This window comes from Plectrocnemia conspersa, unplaced genomic scaffold (genome assembly GCF_051122295.1).
Source record: "Plectrocnemia conspersa isolate PC_06_02 unplaced genomic scaffold, ASM5112229v1 ptg000008l, whole genome shotgun sequence".
Lineage (NCBI taxonomy): Eukaryota > Metazoa > Arthropoda > Insecta > Trichoptera > Polycentropodidae > Plectrocnemia > Plectrocnemia conspersa.
The window spans coordinates 22,582,951-22,599,176 of record NW_028277172.1 but is presented as its reverse complement, the minus strand read 5'-3'; the positions used below and the strand labels follow the sequence as shown (position 1 = coordinate 22,599,176).

Genomic DNA, 16,226 nt, shown 5'->3' with positions numbered 1-16,226 from the left:
ATCATCAGAAGATATATATTTCTACTAACGAAAATAAAATAACTGATAGATAGTAATATCCTGCTCTAAAAATTCTATGAAACGCAATTTGACAGTTGCGAAACGTCCATTTGCTGTTCAAACCCAAACCTTTTAAAACAAATTGGAGTATTAGAACATTCATTAGGTCAAGTTCAAAATACAAACTAAGCCAACTCATCTTTTAGGGAAAAATAAGTGGAAAAAGTATAGATAGACGTCGCATTTCGCATATTGATGTATAATTTATCCACATTTCGATATCACATTATGTGTAAAAAATATATCCTTACCGATATTATTATAGACTTATAATATAAGAGACTAAACAAAGTATTTTAAAACCGAATTTTGGTCAATAAAAGAGCGCAAAAACAAGTATCACTTCTCAGAAGGCAAAAATTCACGTCAAAAGCAATAAAATCGTGCGGTCGCCGTCGCACGATGTTAAAAAATATATTAAATGCCATTTTTGTCATGAGGCCCGGAATCATTGTTTTCCCAGGGCCCGGGTTCTTTCTCAAGCGCTAACATATAAGCTACGGGTAAGAATATGGGAAGCAATCGCGACTATCTAGGGCGCTCGACAGCCTGAAGCTGAAAATCACGAGCAACGACGGATTGTCGACACCACTTTTTAAGTCACTAAAAAATAAAATTCGCCTGGTAAAGGCCGCAATAAAAGTGTGTCGAAATATGTTTATATATATTTTTTATAATATTTATTATAGAACTATTTTTAGTTCTACTACTTCTTTGCAAATAATTCTATAATTGCAGCATGTATGTATGTCATTGATGAACAGATCCCTGCAGTACATCAATAAACTCAATGCATCACTACAATAGCGATAAAAAATTTTAATCAAATACAATAACCTTTTTAATTATACACAAAACTAATAAAAAATTATTATGGTTACGAATACTACACTATTCTTTATTTATTTTAGAATTTAATTACACAAAAGTTTGAGAACACGAGAGTCGTAATTAGTAGGCGTGGGTGCGTACAACAGAAGTTCGCAACCTGTTGCTGGCTAGTGCGGGAGAGATCAACGAACTTTTATCTGTTCATACACAAATTTGCATGGATAATAGACTATGATAATAGCTTAATGGCACAGTAAATAGATTTGAATATTTCAGTTAATTAAACCAAAGTAAGAACTCATTCCTTCGATTATTTTATTACACGTTTATGCCATAAAGTGTCGATTAGACGAAAAAAGGTTTACTGCCCACATTCTCTATATACGACAAACACCTTTTATTATCATCGTTCGGACATTCGTCGTAAGAAGATTTTCGATTTTGGTTGCGCAATCAGGGGCGGACGGCCATCAATCATACATTGAATTTTAGTGTTCGCTTTCGCGAAATGTGGCCATAAAGCGCCGATAATAAAATGGGACTCACCGAGATTTATCTGCGGGACGTACGCCATTAACTGATTGAACGAATGCGACAAACGTGTCCGACTTTGGTAGAGCATATAATAAAAAAAGTTACGTGGATGTTGCAGTTTATCTTCGGACTCGATCAAACTAATTGGTTCTGGACGCAAATAACCTCCCACGCGCACACATAATACCTTTTATTTGTTGAATTACGTTTTATTGGTTGTGTATAAAATAAAAGCTATATATTTGCGGATGTAAGAAATGTTGCCGACGACTCAGTTTTAAACACTGCTTCATACGCAATATCAGTTTTTTAACTAAAAAACTTATTGATTTCGAACTGTATGCAAAGGTATTATTTTTGGAGCGCGTTAAAATAGTATCTATGTTATATACAGCATGTTTTTCTAAATAAAATTAACTAATAAACAAAATACAAGGACCTAAGTTAATGATCATCAATGCTTTTACAGAGCTTAAAGCGATCGCGAAATATACGATCAAGTTCGGGAATAGCTTCGTCAGTATTTTATACTTCGCCTTAGCTTATAAAATTTCTACAAAGATAAAATAAATTGATAGATACATAAAATTATACGCAATTTTCCAAAAAGGATTTGATATTATATATTATTATATATAATCGATTTTATTAAAGGAATATTAGGATAAATGCTTTTGCATTGAGATATGATTGCTCATGATTTACTATACATATTAAACTGAGTTATAAGTATGAATTTTATATATTGAAATCGTTAGATAATCCATTATGTATTTACAGATAATTTTTTTTTAAACACACATATTTTTTTATTATTATGGCAATATGCAATATGTATCTAAGATTAATCCTGTTTATAATTATATGCCACAAAAAATGTTTATAGCAGAAAGAGCTAAGTTTTATTATAATGCAATTAAAAAATGGCGATAAGTATTGATGAACCGAAACTCAAGATTAGAATACGTTTTTGGTCCGATACGCGAAGAAACGAATTAGCATACTGCATACAATTAGAAACTATTTAATTGCTTCTCTGAAAAAATGTGTCGTATAATTTACGAGACGCGGAAGTCGTTAAAGTGTCTCGTAAATTACACGAAATAAATTTGACAACCAATAAAATTAGCAATTTCACACATTTTATGGTTCTTTTTTTAAGCGCCGCTACAGCTACGGTGCGCATTCACCCGAGAGAGTTATTTACCAACAAAGGCGGCGGGAAAATCGATGCTTACAATATTCACAATTGCACAACGTTATTTTTCTATGCATATGCATAATAAAATAGAAGCGAGCAATTAATTCAATTAATTCCGATACAGCAGGCGCTGTACGTACAATAATTAAAATCAATATTACATCGCGCAAATTATTAATTAGCGACTGTATTGTAATTGCTTTCGATAACGAGCGGATTTAATTAAAGCCACGTTCATAATAATAATTGAGATTTCCCCTTTAAAAATGTAGGCCGCATTTAAAGCGCTTACGGCCGCTGTCAAAATTTTGAACGTTATTAAAGAATTTTTACTAGTGTTTAAACTTCGTGAAAACTTAGTTAGTATACATTATATCATCAGGTAGTAAAATCTTAGGTAAAGGTAATTTAGATAAAAATTGAAAGTAATAACATTGTTAGAAAATATTGCTAGACACGAAAATTGATCAAATATTGCTATGCTAATTACTAAATAAAAAAAAATAATTACATTATTATTCAGTGATGAATTCGTTTGAGTTATAGTGTATTAATAAAATAGGAAATCTATAAAATAAATACATCTTTCAAGATTAAGGCTTTTCAAAATACCGGTATTTTTAAATAAAAATGTCACATATATTAAATCAACATATAGGCTATAAAATGTCAACTAACAAAAGTCATTTAAAAGTTTTCAAATTGGCCAAATTTTATATTAAAAATACTAAGGTTTTATGGTAAGATCATGGCAAACGTTAAAGTACAATAAAATAAATAAGCTTATGTATTTTTGTCTTTTTAAAACATTTTTTTTAATTTTGATAGAATCAAAACTACAGCTTCATAATAATGTAATGTCTTTATAAATAGTTAAGTCAAAGTATTTGAACAATTTCTAAATTTAAAATATGATTCAATATATAAAATTATGCCTTACGATTTACGAATCAAACAAAATTGAACTCCTCTTTAAGTAAATATTGATAATAAAATCATATTTAAGTCAACTTTCGTAAGTTTCACAAATTTTCAACTAGCTATTTTTTTGAAGAGATACGAAACCTAGTCTAATCAATAAATTAACTGATTATTGGCACACTATTGCTTTGATGTACTTACAGCTAATTGTTAAAAACAAACATACACAAATATTGCATATACTATCGAACAATCAATCACAGCGACTTTAATATCAAAAGCTTCACTTTTTTAACTTGTATTATAATATTAAGTTCGAATCACAGCTTTAAAACAAATAAGAAATTAAATTACTTCAAAATAAAAATATTTAATCTATCATAAAAATATTATAATCAATTTTTCCGGAACACATCATAAGAAAGCGACTTGATTGAAAAAAATAAAAATAATTTAGATTATTAAAACTTTGTAATAAAAAATTGTGGACAAATCTAAAAATTGTATATGCATATTATAAGGAATTATACTTATAATGAGGATCATAACAAAAATAAACTAAGCAGAATAGCACAGAAAAGAAATAAAAATGTTAAAAAACCGTAAATACCGAAGAAAATTAACTTGCTATATATAAAAAAAATCCGTTTCAATATCTTATTTTTCTAGCAAAAAATCTTCCTGTATTATTTTATTATTTAATAAACAATACCTAAAAAATAACAAAAAGTTACAGCAGTTGATTATAGTTTATCACTATAGATAAACTAGCACTAAATACAAACAAAACAGAAGAAAAACACAACAAAAAGTTGAAAAATAATTTTGGCAAAATTTTTTAAAAAAAGCACAGAAAAGCTAATTTTACAGGTAAAATCTTATCTTTCTGCTAAAAATATTGTTGTTTAATGAATAAGTATATATAATTTAATTATTTTACAACACAATAATTAAATTGTAGCAGTCGAATATTCATCCCTACAATAACAAAAAATATAATAAAAAAAATGATAGCAGAGTTGAAAAATTAAAAAAAGTAAATCAATAACAAATCGAGACTGAAATTAGCGTTTGAATATATTATTATTTTAGCAATGACAGTCATATATTGTATAGCAAAAAATACGATACAACATAATACAGAAAAATTATAGAAATTAGGGTTAAAATTTAATAAATTCAGAAGAAAATCGACAATAGAATATTGTTTTTTAATATATAAGTGAATACAACTCAGACTTCAGTACTTTTGTATGACACATAAAAAAGTTACAACAGTCGATTATCCATCACTATAACAGAAAATACAATTAAAATAGAAAATATTGTCACATTCTGTATATTAAAGAAAAAATACAATAGAACATAATTAAGACAAAACCATAGAAATTAGAATTAGAGCAAAAAAATAAAAAAATAGACCTGATATAGAAAAGCTTATTAAACAGCTAAAATCTTATCTTTCTGATAAAAATACTGTTGTTTAATGAATAAGTATATATAACTCGGGCTTTTATATTTTCGACCAAATTCATTGTTTTTTTACCACTTAACTATGATTTTATTTGTTATTATATCGTTGTATACTGAACTACTTTTACTGTTTTTCTTATAGTCGATTTCATACAAAAAAACGTGTAAATGGATTATTTCACTGTGATTACAATTTGTTGTCACAGATATTTAATATACAATGAATCGACAAAACATAAAGAGCGAGATACGATCGAGAAAAGCAATCTGCCTAGTCTTGTTATACAATGACAGTTATATGTATAAAAGTCAGCCATTATATATTTGTGACAGTAAATCGTAATCACACAAAAACTATAAAAACGACTATGTATCAAAAATAGTTAAAGCAGTTGATTCATGCATAAATAATAACACAAATTAGAATACGAAAAAATCATAACAATGTGTTAAAACAATAAGATACAGAATTAAACTCTATATATATATATATAAACTAATTAAATAACCGATTATATTATCTTTCTGGCTATGCTTTTTGCATTATACATAATTCGGGCTATTGAAAATTTAGGACAGGAAACCGTAATCAAATTTAATCCCAGTGAAATTTCAAAAATCATTCTTAAAAAAATAATAAAACCGACTATACAATAAAAAAAAAACATTTGAATAAAAATAAAAATTCAAATAAACGCGAATTTTCACATATAATAATGTTATTAGTTATAAATAATGCGACATACCACCGACAGTTGAGTTGATTCAAAGGACGAAGAAGTGTCGATCCGAACGTTCAAGATGCACTGAATGTAAATTGGAATCACTGTTCGCCACACTTTTATTATTATTTATTTATACTATTAATAAATATGTCAAGTGCTGAACGAGAATCACTGTTTATTGGATTGATTTACCGGCCGATTGCACAGTTTGTCGGTTTACGCGCGCGAGAAACCAAGCAGCTGATCGTAAAATGCACCACATCAAACGTCGACCGCAATCCACACAAAACGACCGCTGCGCGCGGCAGACGTCCCGCGACTGGCGTGAAATCGCACTACCCCCACCACCGTCGGCCGGCGCCCCCACTCTGTGCGAGCACCACGTGACTAGCACAGAAGCCGCTTGTCGCGCGATAATTACGCTTTTCCCGCCACTCGGATTTTTAATTACATCCCGACGAGGAAATAACGAACGCGCGCACCCCACACACGCTCGCAATAATTACGCCAGGCGCACCTTTTAAAATTGCATTTTAAAGGCGGGTTGCTTTTGTTTCGCTGTTGTTATTGCTTTGCTACGATAGAGAGCTTAATGATAAATATCATTTTTATATTATCATATGAATGGCGCGATTAAAAGTAGCCCAAAAAAGTGATATCTTCAAAGTAGTGCAATCATACAAATATCTTTAGCTAACTAATCACTCACTTTATGTCATCTATTGTCATAAAGCGTTATTATTTTAATGTAAATGAACAGGTATGACTTTGCAGCAAAAATATATGCCAGAAAAGCTTGTTTATTTACGGATTGAGGCCCTAGGGGTGTTTGATCTCGTGGCCAATGAGACTCAATGTGGAATATAGTAAGACGTTTTATTTCAATATTTAATTGTGTGCGACGGACTATTATCGGCGAGAGCGTTTCCTCCGAATGGTGGTGATGATACCCGCGGATGATCCTCAGGGTTGTGGCTGTCTGTAGCTAGTGTCAATAGGTAGTTCATCTTGCGGCGATGGTCGTTCGGGAGTTCTAGGTCGTCACTTCGCGTCTATCGGTGGAGGCGCGTCTGCTGGTGACTCTGACTGCCTGTTTCCTGACTGTCTCACCCTCCGACTGTCTTACTCTCTGACTGTCTTCATTGTTAATAAATTATCGTTTTTGGTCACAGTCATTAACGCGAATTTAGAGTTTGCGAAATTGACCCTTTTGAACGTGGTCATCTGTGTGTGGTCGCTACATTTACAACAGTAACAATTTATTTACGATAATTAAGCATATTTATTTAAATTAAATTTAAACCATCGTAATCTAAACAGATTACCTTAATGTGTCACGATAGTCGAAAACAACAGTTGCATTATTTCTATACACGAAATATACATATATAATTAAAATAATACATACAAAAAAAAATATAAAATATCAATATTAGATGATACGAACTGGACCAGCTCCTCGTAGCTGACATTAAACAGGTCATTGTGCAATGCCAGTTAAACTCAACCGAGTTTATCATCCGAGCAAGTTTTTGCTCAACCGAGTTAAATCATCCGAGCAACCGAGGTTGGACCATATTTTACGCCTTAAAAGCGAAGCTATAAAGAAAGAGAAACAACATTCGACGATCGTTAACAAATGAGTAAAAATAACGAAAATCTTTTTGTGCAAAGTGCAATGTCTATTACGCATCCTTTTCACACAAAATGGTAGTTTTTATGGTAATTATGGGTGGTTACAATTGATTGAAGTCTCGGGACGGATGCGTTAATATGTGGTTCGTAAAATATTAGCAATTGTTCCGAGTTCTTCCATTAATAAGCATTCCTTTCAAAACGAGTTGGTATTTATTTTCATTTGTTTGAAATAGTCGTTAGAACTTTTAAATTAATATCTCAGACTAAACATATATTATACCTACGATATATAATAATTTTAAATATTAAATTAACTCTTAATACGGAGAATATTTCAAAATTTTGAATCAAATGAAATTTTTTTTTTATTATTTTTCTTATGTACAATTTTTAACGCGGTGTTTTAATATTCGCGATTTAATCCTGATATATCTTCGGAAGGGCAACGTCACAAATGAGCGCGGACAAATAAGCGTGCGTCAAAAGAGCGCTGCTTTATAAGCCCTGGATCATAAGAGCGCTAACCAAAGTAGCGTTGTAACAAAATAGCGCACGTCAAATGCGCAGACAGTCATAAGAGCGCTTGTCAAAAAAGAGCGCGTCATAAGAGCGCAAAAATACTTGGAGAATATCAGGTAATGAATATTTTAGGAAACAGGAATAAAAAATATTATATGAGTAAATTGTAAGAAATTTACAAAGAATTAAAATTTACGAGTTATAGGCGGTAAAAGTAGTATTTTATGTGCCAGAGCGTAATGGCTATTAAAATGATTATTTAATGAAAATATTAATATTTATTAATTATTACGTACATACGAAAGTATTGCTCCCCATCCCCATACGTACGATATACATATATTTTTTTTTAAATAAAACGCTGATTTTGAATTTATCTTTAGATTTGTTCTGTAATGTTTCATTAAATTGACAAATAATTGTCGACTCGACTTGCAATAAATGCGTACAGTTATTGAGTTCCTTTGGCTTAAGAATTTTAATTGATTCCGGAAGAAACCGGACAAAATAGTTTAATCGTAATCGCGAAAAATATAGTCTTTAGTAATAAAGATTCACCAATTACTACTTTAAGTTTTAATATCGTAAAAATAATTTTAAACGAGTGCGTATCGCCCGTGTCATTCACCAATGTCATGCACTGGTATGCACCTGGACAGCGGTGAAACTTTTTTGTAAAGGGTTACAATTAAGTATTTAAAAAATCGTAGGTAACTCTCTTTTTGATAATTATACAATATGACTAAAAGGAATTCGGCAAAATTATTGTTTTAACTATAATTAGATTTAAATAATATTTTTCATATAAATAAAGTTCAAATCATCGACATTATACTTTTAGAAGGTCAACAACATCAACAACAAAGGTAACCTGCGTGTCACTATCGCATTAAAATAAATCGAACGAGAGATAGATATTCTAAAAATAAACAATCAACTTGCGTTAAAATAATTCGAATTAGAGATAAATATTTTAAAAATAAACAAATTGTCAACCTTTGATAAAAAATATATTTTTTTTGTAATTTGAGGTGCACGACATTTTGTGTTTTTAGTTTGGATGCGCTAGAAATATTTAAAAAAAAAACAGTAGCTACGCGTGATCTGTTGCTAACGGGCGCGTTAATTGTTTTCGTTGATATTTTTTTATAATAATATCCATTTCGATGTTTTAAATTATAAAGCGATAGTGTAATTTAGTGTATGTGTTAGAATTAAGCAGTGTATAATTCAAATTAGTGTTTATAATAGTGTTGATAGCTATACTTGGGCATATGCAAGGCCGTTGCAGCGGCGCGGGGTCGGGGTCCATAACCGACGCCGACGCCCCGCGCCCCCGCGCCCCTGCTACTCGTCCGACAAGGTAATGTCTCTTCTTTCAATTTTCTGTCTTTCGAATATAGTTAGCCCTTTGTGCTCGTAAGTCCAAGCGTTACACTCTTACGTCGACCAAACTTGAAATGCATTTGTTGAAGCTAATTTCGCCATTTTAAATTTATTAATGGTAAAAAATGTTGTGGTAAACACATTTTAGTAATATTAAATTTTGAACTTATGCAAATAAGTGAATAATGTTGAATTTACGAGTGTAAGTTTATTGTAAAATTTTTCATCGGAACATGGTCGTACACTCGTGGTGTTAAGACCGATACTTGACAGTTGTACGGTGTTAAAGTGATTTTTTCCTTCAAAGGGTATCTATATTTTTATGATATGGGATGAAACGGGATTATATGCTCTAATTGTGCATAATTCTTAGTTAATATTGTGTGTCTGTTATGAATTAAAAACGATTAGAAAAAAAGAGCGAGATGCAAGCAGAGCTCGTTATCTCGCTCGCACTATTCAAATCAGCGATTGACAACCATCGACATTTTTAGCGGCAACTCAAATAATAATATTATATTACTCTTTTCGAGCTAGTAAATTCCTAATCTTTGTTTTAATTATTTATAAATACATATATTCATTTATTTTTACAAATTATCTTATATATAATTGTTCTATCCATATAATTACGAATGACGATATAATTATGGATGTTTAAGGAAGTTGATTGCAATACTATGTGTGACCTTAATTTCGATAAGTTTTTTCGTTTTTTTTTTCAAATGGTCGTTAGAATGCTCTCTGAATTGTAACAAATTATGCCGGTGGTTAAAACTCTTACAGAAAAAGTTTTTAAATATTTGGAGGGTGGTGTTGACAATCAAACTGCGGGCTGTGAGTGCCATAGTGAGTCGCGATTGCGTTCCATACTCTTGAGTGTTGCAGACAAAACGACAGCGCCCGAAAACGCTCATTTTAAACTTCTTAATAAAACAATTTATATAGGAATAGTATACATTTTTTAAATAGCGCTACTTTGATGTGTATGTATATAAGTTGTTATTTAAATATGGGCTGACTAATGCAACTAACAAATTGCCAAAACAAATCACTGGCAAAAAACAACAATGTAGCAGCAATATCCCTTTTTTTTGAACTTGACAAAATAGTAATTACTTACTTTAAATAAACACATTTTGAAACGTCGCTATAAAAGACTATAAAAATATTCAATTAAGACCACGTGTCAGCCACAAAAAAATCTACAAACAATGAATGAAATCCATTTTAACATGCTTGCTCGGTGTGGAGTAACTATGTTTTATCTAAGCTGCAATACAATAACTGTGGTTATCTAAGCTGCAATACAATAATTGTATTGCAGCTTAGATTAATTCCTGTTTCACAGTGATATTTTGGAGGCGCTGGGATACGTTCCGTTGTCAACTCGCAGAAGTGTTTATATAATTAAACACTTTTGGAAATTGCTAAAAGGCATCATAAAAAACCCTTCGGTGCTCGAGCAGCTCCAAATGCAGGCTCCGGAAGGAGGTTATAGTTCTCGATCACGTCTACTGTTCTTGCCTGTGAAGTCTATGGCTGGAGCACTTACGAACTTTTTTTTGGCAAAGGCCGTCCGTCTGCTCAATAGTGTGCGTCGAGATATTGACATTTTCTCGTACGCATATGGGGATTTGGTTCAGTTCGTATGGGATAATGCACACCTGTTGAGGTGATTTGTGTCTGTCCTTTTATCATGTTTTTGTCTTTTTAATTATATATGTACATATGTATTATTTTTTAATTGAATTGTTGGAGATGCAATTTTTTTTTATTTATTTGGAAATTAATTAGAAAGCTGTAATTAAAAATATATTTAATTTATTTTGGAACCTCAATTTTTTTCCTTGTTATGTAAGAGTAATTAATTTTGCTGGCAATAAACTCAATTCGATTATGATTTAACGAGTTTACCTCGTGTATGATAATTGTTTTTAGAATCATCAAATTTCATTAATTAAAGCACACCGGTGCCCCTTCGATTTTTTTAATATTCGCTTCATTAATAAAAGTAATACGATCATCAATCAACAAATCTAATTAAAAACAGATATATGAATAATAAAAAATCCAATTATTTTACTGTTGTGGTTATTATGCTTTTAAAGACTCGTACCACAACAATGATAATACAATATGTTTTTATAGCGTTTTTATTTCATTTTTAACGACTTCATGCTAAAAATTTAATTTTATATGCATATTAAGGAAGTCATAAATAATGAAAATATATTATAATAATAATTAAATAACAACTTAATTTTTTACTATATCGCCCTATATTTTTTTATTATTTAAATGCAATTAATTTATTCAACGTATAGCACAATTACGTTGTATATATGGTATGTTTAAAAATGCGTGAATAATATGAAACGACTAATAATTGCACGCCATTAAATGTTGCTTCAATATACAATGTGTACGTTACATTGTTGTATGATAATGCTACTATTTTTTAACGATTTTTAAATATAAAATCATTAAGCTGCAATACAAGAATTTATTAAGTAATCTAATTGCAATCGAGAACTTAAATTAATTGCTATAAAGGTGTATAATTTACAATAAATTTAGAAAAATTACTTATAAGAAATTATAAGTTGTTCACAATTTTGCTTTCTGAATAATTTTCACAAAATCCATTTTTGCTGCTTTAAAAAAAAATATGTTTTACCTAGTAAAAATTATTTAAGATCTAATTTTAAACAATCTTTTAAAAAATTTAAATTATTAAATTAATTTTTAGGTGCTATTTAAATATATTTCTTATTATTTTAATTTTTTTTCAACGCAGACTGAAAAAATATTTATTTTTATAATTACAAATTTTTCTATGCGTTTAGTTACGTTTTTCCTCTCGGCGTTTCGCCTTAAATGTCTTTAAGCATCATTAGAAAATAGTACACTTTTTTATTAATCTAAAAATGTAAATATAATTGTGTATTCTTTTGTGTACACAATAAAATATTTGTAATTTTCAAGATGATTTAAAATTTGAAAATACCACTTTATTAATTAGGAGAGCATTGTGAGGCTACTGGAATCACGGCTTACATTAATGTGTAGCGCATAAAATTAGCTGATCATCTAAAAAGGGTCTAACTCAGTGAATGAAATTCTGAAATGTGGGCAGAGTTTTCAAAAATTGTGGGCAACCGGCTAAGGTAGAATGGCAGCCTGCGAACGCGTGTTCGACAAACCATGGGTTTGAACAAAACTGCATTGTCCTCTCTGCTCTAATTGACGACTTAACGCCCTATTTCGACTTTCTATATTTTACAAATTGTCATTATCGAGATTTATAGTGATTCCGATGTCTTTTTTCCGTGGCAAATGTATAGTAATAATAATTTAACACTAAAAACAATAACAAAAAAAAAACACAAAAAATATATATGAATGTCTTAAGAACTTTAAACAAAAGCTTATTTTTAAGTTTAATTTTAATGTCTAAAAGGCAATTAACATTGTTTAAAAAGTTGTAGGTAAATTAAATAATGAGTTAAGTATAATAGACATATATTACAAAATAATGTTCTTAAATTAAATGAGAATAAAACTAAACGTATATTTATTATTTATATAGATATGTTAGATAATAATATAAATATAGTTATAGGTTACTCTAATATAGAAAATATTATAATTGTAGATAAAAATTAATTTCAAGGAACATTGTACATAATTTCATATTAAAAAAATGGTATATTATTATGGATGAGAAATGTGTTGAGTACAAATACAAAAAAATATTCTACAATAGCAGTGGCGTAGCTATGGTGGGGCGAGAGGGGCGGACCGCCCCGGGTGGCACTTGCTTGGGGGCGGCATATTTGCGATGGGATCATCTAGTGTGGTACTAGATGAACCCTAAATGCACTAAAATATATATCCAGCTTAACCAATTAATTATTTTAAGTAATGCTGATTTTATGACCATGCAAAAAATGTATAGGAGGGGGGGGGCAATTTTAAGCATCGCCCCGGGCACCACATACAATAGTATTATATAATTTTAATAATTATTATGCAACAATAGTATATATGCTTAATAAATTAAATAAAACAATGTTACAAAAATGACAATATAGGGCAATAGGAATAGTTTTAAATAAAAATAGCTTTAATAGTTGTAGCAGTATGATTGATAGATTGGAATGGTTGGATATTTAGGAAATAAATGTTTTAGTATTTATAGATAAGTAAGAAACTATTGTGTTACCAGAGTATTTTAATAAGTATTAAATAATAAATAAAAATATACATATATTAAATACTAGAAATAAAGTTTCTAATTCATATAATATTATTTCTAGGACAATCCGGAAAAATAAAAATATAGTCGGTTACCTAAATGGAACACTTTCGTGCATTAAGAAATAAATTATAATATTAAAATATTTTTATATAATTTGTCTATATTTAAATTTTGTTTTATATGTATGTTTTGATTAAATTTGTTATTTATATAAACAATTTGCTATATTAGCTAAATAAATTAATGAAATAAATAAATAGCATGATACATGGTCTTGATATTCTTTTAATATACGTATTTTAACGCTGGTAATAGCATTTCTTAGCATTTCTTAGAAACATTAAGCAATAATTATTTTATAAAGCAAGCAGCTGATTCTATTTACCTTTCCATCAAATAAAAAATATATATTAATAAGTAAGATTTAGGTCATGCATTTAAGAAATGATTTAATTAAATGAGAACATACTATTGTATATATTGCGTTAGCAAAGAATTCCGAATAAATATTTTTTTTTTTAATATACATATAAACCATAATATTCGTATTAAAGTTTCGGTTTTTAAATTCTAAATTAACAGTTTTTTACCAATTAATGACTGATCGATAAATGTATATTTTAGATCAGTGATTTCATGATTGTATTTTTAACTAATAATGTATAATATTAAGGGCGAACTCAACAATGTGTATCTTCAAATCTTGATGAGTAACATAATAAAAAGTCGATTCTAAATATTATATTTAAATATTTTACTGCTAAAGGCACTAAATTCGATAATTTAATGAGTTTTAACTTGACAGATTATTACATATTTTGTATTAAGGCAATCTTATGTAAAGCCACGTCTCCACTCGCAGTGAATTGGCTCATTTTTCCCCATCGCAGAATCCGTCATCCGAAGATGTAGATTATCCGCGTCCCACGAGATCGATTTTTTCCATCTGCACTGCTCTGCTATCGATGTAATTAATGAATGTATTTCACATGAGACGGGCAGAGTGAATTGGTTGCGTAGTGGTAATGAGCAAAAAGGAGGAGAGCTGAGAAACTCTTGTGTTGCGAGCACGAATCGACTGACATTTTCCCATATAAAGACATAAATGCAAACACCTTGCGCGCTCATTCAGCTCACGTATGCCAATTATATTCAATTAAATCATCACGCCCGTTTTCCGAGAACTAGCATGTAATTAGTGGCCACCAACCCTTTTCGTTCTGGTTCCGACGTGTCACGTCTCAATGCAAAACGGCGACTGACATAATGGACGAATGATTTTTTGAACGGGAAATCCACATAATTTAATCTCTTTTAGGAGTCTTTCTCAAATTTTTCATTAGTTTAATTATATATATTAAATTAAAGTACTTATCCTACACTACTTTCTGTATATTATTATACAAAAAAAACTATTTTATTGTCGGGACTGTAAACATCTGGCTATAAAAATAAATAAAAAAGAATATATATGCAATATCACAGCAACTCTTACAGTATTATTGTGCTAACTTAGCGTCCGTGTGTTTTGGATAAAAAGTGGAAGCTGTGACGTTCACCGATAGTAAAAAAACCGAAGTTAAATTTTGTTTAGTGTAAAAATTAACCATATCGGCTAAATAAATTTATAAAATAAATATATTTTGTAATGAAAATATTCTAAACTCTTAAGTTAAGGTAATAATGTACTTAATATTATTTAACTAGACTAACTGTTTTTAAATTGTATTTGGCAAATAGGGTTTGAAAATTTTAGTAACACGAAACAGATGACTTGCTTTGTCACTTAAGCTTATTTTCAAGGAATAAGCTAGATAATGTATTTATGTATTATAATTTGCCTAAATTAAATCGACAGTGTCAGAGTCGCTTTATGCAGCCATCAACCATAGACAAGTCGGCAATCATCGCTCGGGCCGTTTGGTCTTAATCAAACATTTTACGATCAGCGTCAACCCTCGGCTCGCACACACAACCCTCATCCCTCCTCACAAACAACACGAGCGATAAATCGAACGATAATTATAATCGATTCGGCAACTTTGCGCGGCAATATGCGAAAATATCCGGCTTTATGAAATTTAAATGAAAATATGTGCCTATTATTGGAATTCTATAAAGTGGGGTCCCGGGCCGAATAACCCCGCGCTCAACCCCCAACTTCCCCTGCGACCCTCGCCGAAAGCAATCTTCCATATTGGTCCATAAAGCTGGCGCTTGTCAGGATTGATTGTACAGTCGGCCCGTCCGGCACTGCGTCACAACTTATTCCGTCAAATTGGGCCCGCAGTACAGACCACACGCCGCGAGCCGGGGCTCTACCCTCTTAAACGCGCATAAATAATTCAAAAGATACTCCGCTCTGGAAGCCGCCTTGATGGACGTCGGGGGCTCGACGAGGAGGAACGGGACCCCCCATCTGGGACCCTCCATCAATTCTCGCGGTGCGGATAATTTTCGAACCTCCCCCCCTAGCAATCGTTATCTATATTCATACGAATTAAATTTTAACCCGTTAATTTACTAGGGAGTACTAAACATTAACAATAACTGGGCAAACTATGATGTTTTTGTATGTTTAATACTTATGTAAAACTATCTTTAGATCTCTCTAACTCCTTTTAAAAATTAATAATTTAATTTTTGTGTAACATACAAAACCCTTAAAAATTAA

General features: G+C 30.6%; 1 protein-coding gene across 5 annotated transcripts in view; it reads right to left on the bottom strand.

Annotated features, from left to right (window-relative positions):
* Window positions 1–6,066, bottom strand: part of LOC148233454 (LIM domain transcription factor LMO4.1-like) — a 158,899-nt gene extending 152,833 nt beyond the window's left edge. For 3 of the 5 annotated variants that reach the window (XR_015810339.1, XM_088189426.1, XM_088189424.1), the window contains exon 1: window positions 5,767–6,066. The gene's annotated coding sequence lies outside the window, so the exon portion shown is untranslated. The remainder of the gene's footprint in view (window positions 1–5,766) is intronic. The other 2 variants (XM_088189425.1, XM_088189427.1) reach the window with 1 other exon arrangement.
* Between the last annotated feature and the right edge of the window lie 10,160 nt (window positions 6,067–16,226).